General features: G+C 41.6%; 1 protein-coding gene across 1 annotated transcript in view; it reads right to left on the bottom strand.

Annotated features, from left to right (window-relative positions):
* The window catches only part of LOC141105839 (transient receptor potential cation channel subfamily V member 6-like), an 83,679-nt gene that overhangs the window by 37,412 nt on the left and 30,801 nt on the right, over positions 1 to 15,466 (bottom strand). The gene's annotated exons all lie outside the window — the stretch shown is intronic.

The raw sequence follows: 15,466 nt of genomic DNA, 5'->3' as shown, positions 1-15,466 counted from the left end.
CAGGGACGATGTATAGGCTAAACTTTGACTTGCGCAGGATACATCTTGACTTATTGTCACGGCCTGGGGTCAGGCTCTGAGACCAGTAGCTATAGCAGTAGAGAAGCTCCCACTGACCAGCAGGATAAGTAATCAAGCAGATCACCTTGGCGGATGATGTGTGCTCATCCGAGGAGCAGGGACTAAGAACTAATTGGTATTCACCAAAGGTCCTAATGGAGATGGGTTTGCTGTGTGTTAGCTCCAGTTTGTGGTCCTCAGGATTGCCCCACCAGGAAGTGAGCAAGTTACGGTTCAGTAGCAGATATATCAGTTTGGGATTAAGTAGAAACGTAGTGGAGGAACAAGCTAAAGGTCAGTAATGAGTGGTAGTGGAGATAAGGACAGCTGCAAGTGCGCAAAGGAGCAAGATATTAGCTTGAGACAGCACAATAATCTGGAAAACAGGAAGTGCAGAGACATGGCTTAAATCAGGAAGTTCACTGCAGGAGCAAAGTGTTCAAGATTCACCAGAAACAAGAGACATATCCCAGTCCTAACACTTATGCCGGCTCCATGTATAGGGTAAACCGTAACATGTGCAGGCAACATATATAGGCTAAACCTTAACCTGTGCAGGTCCCATGTAATGCCTTAGCCTAGGATCCCATGGAACTCCACATGGACCTAAAAACTAGCACAGATAACGGTAAGGTGCTTGTACTGTGTGTAGTTTAGGTACCCTAAAATATTTCAGGTTCGATTTACAAGGTGTGACAATTTATTTCCCAGAATGTACTGTAAATTTTTTTTTACTTACATGAACACTAGCAGCTGTTGTAATCTTCAAAGTAGTCCCCTTGTGAAGTGATGCACTTTTCTAGTCAACTGTAGCACTGCCAGAAACATTCCTAGAATTAATTTTCTGGAACGCTGCTCAGTATCATTGTTGCAGCACAGTGGATGTCCGGAATGTCATCAAATCTGTGTCCTTTTAAGGCATTTTTAAATTTTGGAAACAACCAAAAGTCGCAAGGTGCTAAATCAAGGGAATAAGGTGGTTGGTCAAGTGTCTTAATAAATATCTGGGCCAGGAACTCGAAAACACTTACCACGTCATATGCAGGAGCTTTGTTGTAGTGAAGAGGCCATTTGTTAGGCCAGAGTTCTGGTCTTTTCCTCCGAACAGATTCCCATAACTTTTTTAGAATTTCTAAGGAACAATGTTGGTTGACCATCATACCATTTTCTATGAAATCATAGTGAACTATCCCCTTGTGATCAAAATAACTCACCATCATGGTTTTGAACTGAGAGCTTGACATGCATGCTTTCTTCAGGTGAGGTCTTTGCTTTCCATTGCATGCTCTGGCATTTTGATTCTGGCTCACACTGGAAACACCTTGTTTCCACACCGGTAATAACCCAATCAAACATCTCTGCATTCTTCAAAAGATAGGATAAAATTTGAAGATAACATTCCTTTTGATTTTCTGTCAAGATTCGAGGCACCATCTTTACAGAAATCTTTCTCATCCCCAAATCCTCTGTTAGAATCGGCTTCACTGTTTCCCTGTTCACATTCAATTCTTCTGCCATCATTCGACACTCAGTCTTTGATCTGAGCATAAGAGCATAAGAGGGTTTGTGCTCTGTCCAGTGTCCACATTTGCAACCATCCTTTGTATTTTTAGCTGCCTACTTCTTGCATCATTGTGGGCATCTTTCTGCTTCTACTTAAACTGCTTATGCCATTCAAAACCACTTGATTTCTTCATGGAATTTTTTCCATAAGCTTGATATAACACTTGCACTTTTGCCAATTTTCACCCAAAATTTGTTGTCAGTCGGATGCTCCAGATTCCTGTCACTCATTTTCCGCAAAAAAGCGCAATGCACACACGTGTTATTTCTTCTACCACTCTGGTCAACTGGTCTGTGACGCTCGAGTGTGAATGGCTGTGTGACTCACCACCATAGTAAAAGGAACCAAGCAGGGAACTCCTGCGCTGCTAGCGGACTCCTATACTAACAGGGGGACACTGCTGCAACACCTATAAGACTGCTCCAAACAGACAAAAAACTGCATAAATACTAGGGGGGTGGTAGTTGCGCTGTGATAGGGAAGGGGATAGGGAAAAGGGGAAACTACACTAAAGTGCATATGGCAGACATGCCGAGTGACCTAAAGAAAAAGATAATATAAATAAAGCAAAAATGAATGTAAACAGCACACTGGTAAGTGTAAGTAGTGAATGGCTGAAAAAGCACACTGGCTAGTGCATATAATAAACAAATAAATAAAAACCGCTAAATGGTGTAGACATGGAGGCAAAGTGGTATTAGATCACATAGAGGTGAGCAATGCATATGATGAAAAGGGGCGATCAAGCTGATGAAATATAAAAATATAAAATGCATAAAACACTAGGTTGCACAAAAAAAAAAAAAAAATAATAATAAACAAACAAGTGAATAAGAGATAACAAATGGTCTTATACATAAATCAGAGACACTTAACCAATGAAGTTGTAAAAAACAGAGTGCCACATAAAAGTGTATCAAATAAATACAATAATGATGGCAGAAGGAAATATAATTCCCAAACTTCTGAAAAAAACATATAAAAAAACATATAAAAATGGTGTTACATATAAACGACAGTCCCACCACCAAGTGTAATAATGCTGAGTCGCAGTCCAAAGAAACAACCAACAAATGACAGGTGAAAGAGGGTGGTCTTCGATGGGGGCACCTCAGTGAACACAGGCCCCTTACCTTACGGCTGTAAGGTATACAGCATATGTGTTAGACGCCCAGTAAGAGATGGAATCCAGAAAAGTTGCAGCAGAAGGTGTGGCTCATAAATGCAGTGGTTTCACATGCGAAAAAAACACATGAACAGCGTATGGTGTGATACCGTATGAAAATGGGGGGGATTGGCGAGCTGAAGGAGGGGGTGGGGGAGGGGGGGTTGCACTCACTTGTGACAGATGAGCGCAAGCCTCAATCCACGAGTGCCGAACTCGTATAATCCACACCGCTGGCCATGGGAACCTCTAACATCTCACATCTCCTGTAGCTCACCATCCGTCATACGTCATATAAACGATGTAGTAACAAGACAAGAAAACCGCATATAGCGTAATCCCGTACAAAAAACACACTTTATTGTATAAAAACACTTATGAACTTACAAAAGTAGACAGCTGGGGGGTAAAACTCCGCGAGCGCCGTGCTCGTAACATCAGCTGTTGTGTGGCAGCGTCCCGTGCTCCTAACGCGTGTCGTCACGTCACTCTGAAGAAGTCACGTCACCATTTAGCGGTTTTTATTTATTTGTTTATTATATGCACTAGCCAGTGTGCTTTTTCAGCCATTCACTACTTACACTTACCAGTGTGCTGTTTACATTCATTTTTGCTTTATTTATATTATCTTTTTCTTTAGGTCACCCGGCATGTCTGCCATATGCACTTTAGTGTAGTTTCCCCTTTTCCCTATCCCCTTCCCTATCACAGCGCAACTACCACCCCCCTAGTATTCACCACCATAGTGCTACGGCGCCGGCATTCCCGAGAATTAAATTGTCGCACCTCTTATAGAGTATATAAACCCTAAAAACGAAGTTCGCTTTTTTGGTATTATTCGGTCTATTAACCACCTGCTGCCCGCTCACAGTAAATAAACTGCGAGCAGATGGCAGGTACAGGCACAGTCACCTACATGTACGTCACCTGCCTTTTTCCGGGTTTGTGGCGCGTATGCCCCCTGCCAACCCATGATGTGATTGGACACAGCACAAGTTTGGCAGCAGATTTCAGCCAATGATTTCGGCTGAAACCTGCTGATCAGCAGAACCCTGTGTACATAGGCAAAGTGATCTGGCTGTTACTTCAGGGAGGAAAAACAGCCAGATCGGAAAAAAAAAATATTACACTTGTTAGACACACCCCTTGATTGCCCATAGATATTAACCCCTTCCCTGTCAGTGTCATTAGTACAGTGACAGTGTATAGTATTATCACTGAGCACTGCATTAGTGCCACTGGCGACGTCAGTGCCAGTTGGTGACTCTCCCAGCCAGTGTCTGTTAGCATCAGATTGACCACCACCCTATCACAGTCACACTATAAGTTGCTAATCACTGCCATTACAGTACAGCATCATAGCTGTGTAAATTCCGGTATAAACTGTATACTATAGTTTGTAGATGCTATAAATTTTGCACAAACCAGTTAACCACTTGATTTCCAGAAGATTTACCCCCCCTTCATGACCAGGCTATTTTTTGAGATATGGCACTGCGTTACTTTAATTGACAATTGTGCGGTCATGCGACACTGTACCCATATAACATTTCTGTCATTTTTTTCATACAAATAGAGCTTTCTTTGGGTGGTATTTGATCACCTCTGCATTTTTTATTCTTTGTGCTATAAACAAAAAAATGCAGAGAATTTTGAAAAAAAAAAAAACAATATATATTTTTTTTACCTTCTGCTATAAAACATTTCCAATAAAAAAAAAATTAAATCTAATTGCTTCATAAGTTTAAGCCAATGTGTATTCTGCTACATATTTTTGGTAAAAAAATCCCAATAAGTGTATATTGATTGGTTTACATGAACATTAGAGAGTCTACAAACTATGTTATATGTGAAACAATGTTTTTATCCTTCTAATATAACAAAACAGTGAATAATTCAAAAAAGGAAAAAACAGTGGCGCTCTCTTGGACAAAACTGTCCGATTCAGACAATACTGAAAATAATCTGGTGTGTGAAAATAATCTGGTGTGTGAAAAATATCTGGTGCAAAAAAATTTGTTTAAATAATTAAAACACCCTGTGACATTTGTGAGTGCATGAAACAAACGAAATGTCCATATATTGAAGCATAAAGACAGTCCTTGATTAATTGTGTCTTCTTCATTTCTTCCACCACACCAAAGTGTTTAGTGATCCCACTCCCTTAGGAAATGCACTCACCGACTCCAAATGCCTACACTTGTGTGCAAGGCTAAAACGCTTTTATAACCACATAGAAAGGGTTAAATCAGCAAACCGATATCCACCAGTGTATGTAGAAATCGCTCCACATGTAAAATAATAAAGTGCTCCAATAGTGTAAAACAATATAACCAATTTATTGTAAACACTATCACGCTTCAACTTATCCACTCACATTTTACAAAATCCAAGCCAGCAAAAAGAACATAACTTCAATTCACAGCACGCTAAACAATTGGATCACACAGTGCAGGGATACAGTCACGGCGGACCCGAGGTGTGCAGGCGTTAAACCTCAGCTCTCACCCCCTCCTCGGGGCCTCGCCACTAAGTCGGATCACCACTTTCTCGTACGGCATCAAGCGTCATACGTCACAGCTATGCCCCCAACATGTTTCGTCATAGATCGACTTATTCATGGGATTGGCTGCACTGGATGACAATCATCCCTTTTATATCCTCCTATCAAACGAGTGTAAGAGAACCTTAAAATGCGCCTGCGCACACCTCGTGTCTCCGCGGCCGCATAATCCCGATCACCCAAGTGTCATCTTTTCTGCTTACAAGGTTCATCTGAGGCGCAGTGTGGTAATGGGGAGGTTGGATTTTACTTTAATACCTAAAACTATGTTATATATTTATGGAATTCTTATTTTATATTTTTTATACTAGTAATGGCGACAATCGGCGACTTATAGCAGGACTGCGATATTGAGGAGGACAAAAGGACACTAACGGACACTGCATGGAACCAGTGACACTAAAACACTGTAATAATGACACTGGCCGGGAAGTGGTTAAAGCTCTATGGCGATCAAAGGGTTAACTGTATGCCTAGCCAGTGTTTTTGTGTACTGTATGTGCTGCTTTTACTAGGGGAAGAGATGGATTGTATTCCCTGCTTAGCAGAGACACAAAATACATCCCCTCCCCCCTGTTAGAACAGCTGGCCTTTTGTGCATAGGGAGATCTGTGTGTTTTAAAGTCTATTACATGTGAGCCCTGTAGGCAGAAGTGCAGAATCATGTATATTTATATGTGATCCTGCACAGGAGGGGCGCCCTATAGCAGTAAATCTGCTATAGGGAGGTCCGGAAGTGGTTAATTTACACTTATTGGGTTTTATTTTTTTTTCTTATCAAAGACATATAGCAGATTGCATTTTGGCCTAAATGTATAGGGAAATTTGATTGTTTTTTTTTTTTTATTGGATATGTTTTATAACAGAAAGTACAAAATATTGGGGGGATTTCAAAACGTTTGATATAATAAAAAAATAAAAGCCCAGTGGTGATCAAATACCACCGAAAGAAAGCTTTATTTGTGTGAAAAAAAATGATATACATTTTATTTGGGTACAGTGTTGTATGGCCGAGAAATTTCCACTTAAAGCAGCGCAGTGCCCTGGTAATAAAGGGGATAAAACTTTCCGGAGGTCACGTGGTTAAATACACCATTGAAGTTGTTTTGTTATAACTATTATATAAGTAAAAAAAAGCACAGTTAATCCTGCCAGAAATCTTGTGAGCTGATATTTTCTAAGGTGACATCGCTGCTTCGAAATTATACCATGAGAGAAAGACACCTTAGTAAACAGATTATAGCAGGAGACTCCAGCATCAGGTTATTTTGAGCTGATTATGTTAACATCTACTCTGAGTCTCTAAGTCTGGGGGGAAGGGAGGGTTAAAGTAGTCAATGCTGGTTTGGGCACAGAAGCCCCAAATCTGTATCCAGCTCCTAGATTCCCAGAGTCTGTATGTTTTGGGGAGATATGGACCTGAGTCCACAGCAAAACCACTCCAAAGGTCCCCCAGGCACACACCTCCCAAAGAATAGAGCACACCTCCTATGAGCCCTGGCTCAAAAACCAGGGCTCATAGTCAGTAAGTATGAGGCTACCCTGACGTCCTTTCCAAAAGCCCCTGTCCCAGATGGGTCTGTCACAAAATATATTGGCAACGTTGTCACCCTAAGATAGTGTAGCACCGGCTTAGTATTGCCTCTGTAATATATGCAGAGTATTGCTCTCTGAAACATTGCATTGCATTTTCTGGATAAACTGATAGCAGGAGGAGAGACTCTATTGGGTACAGCTGCAGGATTCAAGGCAGCTTGGGTTCTGCTGTAGCTAAGAAGGAAGCCCACCCCTAACAACAAAAACAAGGAAGGACAGGATTGGATAACAGCCCAAGAGAGCTGTGATTGGGGGAGAGAGCGGAGGACACAGGAAGTGACACAGACTGGCATTGTGGCAGGCACACAGAAAAAAGTATCTCATGTGTTTATCTCCTGAGCACTTCCAGAGCCTGTGACTTTCCTAAAGGAAGGTGCACACTTGAGAGGGGAATTTGCAGTGTGTTATTCTGCCTGATTACTGAAGATGTGCTAACAGTGCAGAGAAATCTAGAGACGAATTTCAGTACTGCAGCAATCATCATCATTATCTTGTTTGGAGGTTTCTGTGGCATGTGTTGCTCCCATCGCCATCCATTTGACTGAGACAGCGATTAATTTACCAATTGCTGGAAGGAAGATATATCAAGCAGTGGCGTAGTGTAGGGGGTGCAGGGGGTGCCGTGGCCCCGGGCGCAACATTTAGGGGGGGCGCCAGTATGTGTCACTGGCTGCCTCCTCCTAATTTTAAATTCCTGTGTCCCTGGGCTCCGGCCAGCATGTTCAATGTCCGGCGCCCTGTTATTGGGCGTATGGGGGTCATGTGAGGAGTAGAGCTGGCCTATCCTCGATCACTCCTGAAGTCCTGCCTCCGCACATGACCCCCATAACTCCCAATCACAGTGCACTGCGCCGGACACTGAATATGGCAGCTAGAGCACAGGGGAGACCTCCTCCTCCTCCTCCTCATCGTCCTCCTCCTCGTCCTCCTCCTCCTCCCTCCTATTGTATTTGAAGGGACTCGGGGAGTGCTAAAAGTCTGCAGGTTAGGGGGGCGCAAATTTTTTGCCTTGCCCCGGGTGCTGGCAACCCATGCTACGCCACTGATATCAAGTGCATCTAATGGTGAGAGATCTTCTGCCATCCTTGTGTAAGTGGATCTTGTTTAATTCTGCTAAGTCCTATTTACTGCGAATGCAGCTCTATCTGAAGGTGGATCACCACATCTGTTAATTATTGTGACACTTTCCGAAGATACCCCTTTCCATTCTGTGGATTACAAATATTACTTCACAAAAGTCTGAGTACTCAAACACAGGATTTAAAGGGCCCCAACGCTGGCAGACTCTATGTGTGTTTGTGTGAATAGAATTCCCACTGGCCAGTGGTTAGCTAGAACCTACAAGACCTAGGTAGGATCTTATAGCCAGTAATATCACTTTTGGGAAATTGTTGAACTTTATTTTTGTATTGTACAGTTTTGTTCACCACTCGTTCAGTGCATTTCAGGCAAGGCCTCCCACTGGCGGTTAAAGTGAACGAACACAAATCCTGTTTTCCTTTACTGAGCATATGTATTATATCATTGCATTTAATATTGGTATTCTGTTAATCAGTTTATCTCTTTTCAGGGCTTATTGCTAGTTCTAATAAAGCCCAGCTAAAAGTTTAAACTGTGTTTTGGTGAGGGTGAGCCATCACTGGTGTGGGACAGAAGACCGTATATTACAGCGGCCCTTGCGGGGGGGGTAACGCTACAATAGGAAGGGTGTTATTGACAAGATCACCAGATGAACATAAAGGAAATAAAAACCCTGAAAGAAGAAAACGAATGCAGGCCACAATATCTAAGGACTGGTAAGCTGCATATATTACAGTTTTGTTCTTGGGTTTAGATGCACAAACTATTTCCTCTGCTTATATCCCATTACATTTACATCCTTCTGCACCACAAACACTGGTAAAAAAGTCAGGGACCAATTCCAACTCCAATTTTAATTCTTACTGTATCTGTTTTAAATTTTTATCTGTTTTAATTATCTTCTTCTGTTTTGTACCAATGCAGCCACTATAGCTAAAGACAGAAGTGCAAGAAGTAAGTGAAAGGTTATATTTTGTAAAATAACTCATACAATTAAATCTGCCCACATGTTATGGAGTTTTTCTTTTTTTTTCCATGGTGGCTAGACTTTGATGACTTATAAAATATTCAGAAGTTTTTTTAGCCTATTCTGTTTTCTAAATTCCCCAAATTCTTGATACATTACACAATGTTGCATGCCCTATGTGATGTGAAAATGTCTGACATGCTTCAGTAAGAACAACATGCAAATCTAAATGTTAAATATTTTATCATTTGGCCAAATCAGCAATTGTTATACTGCTGACACATTTCTTTTGCTTTTTGCCTTATTTGCTGACTCACCTCCAGGTCAAAAGTCCCGAAGATAAAGGGCAATAAATTGCTTTATTCAGGATGAGAGGTTGCTAATACGATTGAGTTATATGGGTACAGCACAAACCCAGTCAAAATGCATTTTCGTTTTGGATGGAGAAGGGTCGGAACCTCTGTCAGGTTTTTCTTTGGTTCAGCTTGCACCAATGTAACCATTCATGGTATTATTTCTAATCTCTATTGATATACTGCACTATTGTCTTTAAATTGAACAGCTGCAAGCACCACAACTTGACAAAACGTTGTACAATCACAGAAAAAATATTAGAAAGTGCGCTATATATGGTAATATAAAGTGGCTTATACCAAAATTATAACGATGCAAAAATGTGTATCCAACAAAATAATTAATATACATATGATCATATCAAATATGAATATACACCCCATGTCCACAGACACAGTCATTAATTCCCTCATTCAACCCTGCTACTATTACTGAGGTTGTTAAACTTTTATCTAGCACTCATCTAACCACTTGACCCCCTGGATCCTGTTCCCTCGCAAATGCTACGCTCACCCTCTGACTCGATTCTACGCTCTTTAACTCACATTTTCAACCTCTCCCTCTCTTGTGGCATCTTCCCAAACTCTCTAAAACATGCGCTAGTCACCCCCATACTAAAAAAGCCCTCACTGGATCCCACCAATCTCAACAACTTACGTCCCATATCCTTACTCTCCTTCTCCTCCAAACTTCTTGAAAGACTGGTCTACAACCGACTAAGCGACCATCTGACCATGAATAAACTTCTTGATCCCCTTCAGTCCGTTTTTCGCCCTCAACACTCCACGGAAACTGCTCTCCTTAAACTCTCAAATGACCTACTAATGGCTAAAGCCAATGGACACTATTCTGTACTAATTCTCCTGGATCTCTCTGCTGCCTTTGACACAGTGGACCACCCCTCCTCCTCAAAAAACTCCACTCCTTTGGTCTCCGTGACTGTACTCTTCGCTGGTTCTCATCCTACCTATCCCACCACTCCTTCAGTGTCACTTACAGCTCTACTTCCTCCTCTCCTCTTCCTTTTTCCGTTGGGGTCCCCCAAGGTTCTGTTCTTGGACCTCTCCTTTTCTCAATCTACACCACCTCCTTGGGTCAGTTGATTGCCTCCCACGGCTTTAAATATCATCTCTACGCTGATGACACCCAAATCTATCTCTCCACCCCCCAGCTCTCTCCATCTGTCTCCTCATGCATTACCAACTTACTAGCAGACATATCAGCCTGGATGTCACATTACTTCCTCAATCTCAACCTATCCAAAACCGAGCTCATGATATTTCCTCCCTCAGGTGCCACTTCCCCTGATTTCCCTGTCAATATCAACGGCTCAACTATCAACCCATCTCCCCACGCCAAGGTCCTAGGTGTAATCCTGGACTCTGAACTAACCTTTCGACCCCACATTCTATCACTATCCAAAGCTTGCCGCCTCAATCTTCGCAACATCTCCAAGATACGCCCCTTCCTAACCAATGTCACCACAAAGCTTCTAATCCACTCCCTGGTCATCTTCCGCCTCGACTACTGCAACTCCCTCCTCATTGGTTTACCTCTAAATAGGCTATCCCCACTTCAGTCCTTCATGAACGCTGCTGCCAGGCTCATCCACCACACGAACCGCTCAGCGGCTGCCACACCCCTCTGCCAATCCCTCCATTGGCTGCCACTCAGTCACCAAATTAAATTCAAGATACTAACTATAACTTACAAAGCCATCCACAACCTGGCCCCCAGCTACATCTCTAACCTAGTCACAAAATACCAACCTAATCGTTCTCTTCGCTCCTCCCAAGACCTCCTGCTCTCAAACTCCCTTGTCACCTCATTCCATGCTCGCCTTCAGGACTTCTCCAGAGCCTCCCCCATCCTCTGGAATGCTCTAAACCAATCCGTCCGATTTTCTCCTACTTTATCCACTTTCAGACGATCCCTGAAAACTCATCTCTTCAGAGAAGCCTATCTGGCCCCCACCTAACAACTGTACATTTATCTTCTCAATCAGCACATCACCCATAGTTATTACCTCTTGTATCTCTTGACCTTCCCTCTTAGATTGTAAGCTCTAAGGAGCAGGGCCCTCTGATTCCTACTGTATCAAAGTGTATTGTATTTGTACTGTCTACCCTCAAGTTGTAAAGCGCTACATAAACTGTTGGCGCTATATAAATACTGTATAATAATAAAATAATATCAAATATGAATATACACACTAAACCAGTGACTGTGAATTAAAATAACAAACAGTACATGCGTAACATCAGCAAAGAAATCTTTAAAGGTGAAAGTCACAGGTTTATCAGTTTTGATAGAAGGGAACCAAGCCAATCCAACCCAGAAGTCACCCTGGTGTGCAAGCCGCTACCGACACAAAGGTTTAATTGTGCTTACCAGATTGTATTGGTGATCTGCCATACAGCAATACGTTTGGGAGAGCTCATTCTCCTGATGTCTATTTGACTCAGTGTTCATAGCATTTGAATCCATACAATCTGGTAAGCACAATTAAACCTTTGTATCGGTAGCGGCCTACACACCAGGGTGACTTATGGGTTGGATTGGCTTGGTTCCCTTCTATCAAAACTGATACACCTGTGACTTTCACCTTTAAAGATTTCTTTGCTGATGTTACACGTGGACTTTTTGTTATTTTAATTCACATTCACAGGTTTAGTGTGGATATTCATATTTGATATGATCATGTGTTATATTATTATTTTGTTGAATACACATTTTTGCATCATTATAATTTTGGTATAAGCCATGGTATTATTTCTGGCTGATTCCAGGCATCTAAAAGCTGGAAATCACTGTAGTAGGCACCCCTACTCCAATGATTATTATTATTATTTCAGATACTTATATAGCAGCCCTCAAGGAGCTTACAATCTAAAGTCCCTAACTTACATTCATACATAAACACCCTAGGGCCAATTTAGACAGGAGCAAATTAACCTACCAGCATGTCTTTGGAGTGTGGGCGGAAACCACAGTAGGGACAGGGAGCCACTAGCTTCCAAGTCCTGTGCCGAATAGCTGCTCTGCCACATTGTAAACCAAGAAGGTTGCATGGGCGTCATTCAGAAAACGATTCGTACTCTCTCTTTAATTGAAAAGTGTTCTCAACTAGGATATCACACTTTCCAATGAGCAGCGGGACCATATTCTTTATTTTGCTTATTATTCCTCAGTATCTAGTAAATACCAAGAATTGAGCTATAAGATCCTTACATGGTGGTACAAGGTCCCATCTCTCTTACAGAAAATCTACCCCGACGTGACGAACATCTGCTGGCGTTGCAGAGAGGGAGAGGGTACCTTGCTGCATATTTTCTGGTCCTGCCCGAAACTGGAAAGGTTCTGGTCGAAAGTGCGAGATATTATAAAACAGCTCACTGAACTTGATTTGGGATTAGACCCAGCCAGATATCTTTCCCACCTCTCAGATTTCTCAAAGCGTAAATATAAAAACGAAATGGTGGCCTACCTTTTTGAATGCGACTAAGGCCTGCGTTCCGGCCCTATGGAAGCAGGAATCACCTCCCTTGATCTTGCTATGGCTTACTAATAGCTGACATACATGCCATGGAAAATATTACTGAAACTATGCAAGGCAAAGAAGAGAAATTTAACAAAAAATGGTCCAATTGGTCTCTCTTTACCTGTTCCAGGGAGTATGGCCATGCTCTAGTGGAGGTGGATTAGGAGTCTTTCTATATCTTTTATATATAATTTTTTTTTTGGACCACCAGAAAGTCAGGATGGCAGAGCCCTGGTAGCCTGTTAACATTGTTACTAAAACACAAGGAATATGACTGTATGATTTTGTGTGCCAACTTGGGAAATTATTCCTGTTTAAGCCTTATCTCAAGGTCTATATGCAATTGCTTTGTTTGTTTTTTCTCTTTAAAATGAAATAAAGAATGTAAAAAAAAAGAAAAATGTTCTCAGATTGGATGAGATAAAGAGGCAGGACAGTGACGTCAGCGCAATATTGGAGAAACTCAGAGCAAAAAATACTGTGATCAGTGAAGGTCAAGCTTGTTGTGATTGCTACCTATCAAAGTGTGTCCACATGTGACCCTCAAACTAAAAATCAGTATAACATAACCAGTGTAGCGTAACAAATATAAAACACAACCAAAATATATTCAAAAAAAGTCAAATTTTTGTGTGAAAATTACACCGTTGTGCAACTCTAGATAATAGTTCTAAAAATAATATTTCAAAAGTTCATATACGGTAATCCAGTGACTTCAGTGGCCACCGCCTCTAGCTGGAATGCCTGTTCACCTCCAAATAATGACCCCACTACGGAGTCCCAATCGGCTGTTAGTATGTCTCTCAGTATGCCATGGGGGTGCTCCTCCTCAGGGCGTCCGTGGAACATGCTGACCTCCACTTTGGATCTCAATCAATCGTGTGTGGCCATAAAATAACAAGGGGAAACCATAGTGCTCTCTGCTATGAATATTTATTAAAAACTACACACAGGGATTAAAAATACTCACATAGATATGTGAAAAACATGCATATTGTCAACTCTCCACGTTGAGATACAAATGAAATAATGTCCTGAATAACGGCACCTCACACCTGTACACGTTACGCTCTCTGTTGAGCTTCTTCAGCAGGTGGGCAGCCGCCAGCAATTAAAGGGTTATATAGGTGTCATTCTGATCAGCAATCTTCCTAAAAGTGTGGTGACTCTAGAATCTGTCACCATGCCTCATTTGCTCTTTCTCCCTCCTCTGGATCTAAACTATGGGCATTTCAGCCCTACTCCCATAGACCGGAAGTGACGTATCGCTGGATGGACCTATCACCCGGGACTAGGAAGGAGCCGGAAGGGACATCACTGGAAATGACATTCTGGACCTGGCTCTAAGACACAGCTATGTTTACTTCCACCTTTACTGGATGCCCTGATCCTAGTACACTAATAAAATAAATAAAAACATGCCGATCGTGGCACTACAAGATACCTATCGCTGTTCTCTCCATATTGGGCTAAAGGACACCCTAGACCCGCAGGGACATTATTTCCTGCTAGTGTAAACCCACTCTCCACTGAGCCCAGTATCCAGAGTGTCCACACCCCCAGGAGTACCTCATAAAATACATACAATCTGAATCAATATATAATGTACAATATGTAAAATATTCATATAAAATAACACATAATAAAAAAAGAAAAAAAAACTAAATTGACTACCACCATATTACTTCTATCTGAGGACCACTGCAAACTCAAACAGTACTATTATCTAATATGTTCTAACCAGGTATTCTTTATTTAGTCCTGATGAAACAATTTAAATCAAATAGTGTATTGATACCAAAAGGGGCCAGAACCTTAGTCTCATAGATCCAAAAGGATTCACGTTGACCACAACAGAGAGTGTAGCGTGTACAGGTGTAAGGTGCCGTTATTCAGGATGTTTTTTTGTTTGTATGTCAACGTGGAGAGTTGATGGTATGCATGTTTTTCACATATCTATGTGAGTATTTTTAATCCCTGTGTGTAGTTTTTAATAAATATTCATAGCAGAGAGCACTATGGTTTCCCCTTGTTATTTTATGGCCACACACGATTGATTGAGATCCAAAGAGCGGGTCAGCATGGTCCAGGGACGCCCTGAGGAGGAGCACCCCATGGCATCCTGAGAGACATAATAACAGGCGATTGGGACTCTGTAGTGGGGTCATTATTTGGAGGTGAGTAGGCATTCCAGCTAGAGGTGGTGGTCACTGAAGTCACTGGATTATATGAACTTTTAAATTATTATTTTTAGAACTATTATCTAGAGTCGCACAACGGTGGAATTTTCACACAAAATTTGGACTTTTTTTTAATATATAGATTGTGTTTTATATTGGTTGCATTACACTGGTTATGTTATACTGATTTTAGGTCAACAGCTCTGCATGGAACCTGGAAGCTCGTGGAGATCGATGTAGCTGTACCTACTATACAGGGATTTCATGATTCCAGAGGGATCGGCCCGGTATGGTTCATGCATAGTTACATTGGCCTATGAAGGACCAATGTAACTATGTAAAGATGTTCATACCTGGAATTCTTATTTAAAGGAAGTCCATCAAGAATAATACCAA

This window comes from Aquarana catesbeiana, linkage group LG08 (assembly GCF_042186555.1).
Source record: "Aquarana catesbeiana isolate 2022-GZ linkage group LG08, ASM4218655v1, whole genome shotgun sequence".
NCBI lineage: Eukaryota > Metazoa > Chordata > Amphibia > Anura > Ranidae > Aquarana > Aquarana catesbeiana.
The sequence above is the reverse complement of the archived record's forward strand: the minus strand, read 5'-3'. Positions and strand labels throughout refer to the sequence as shown.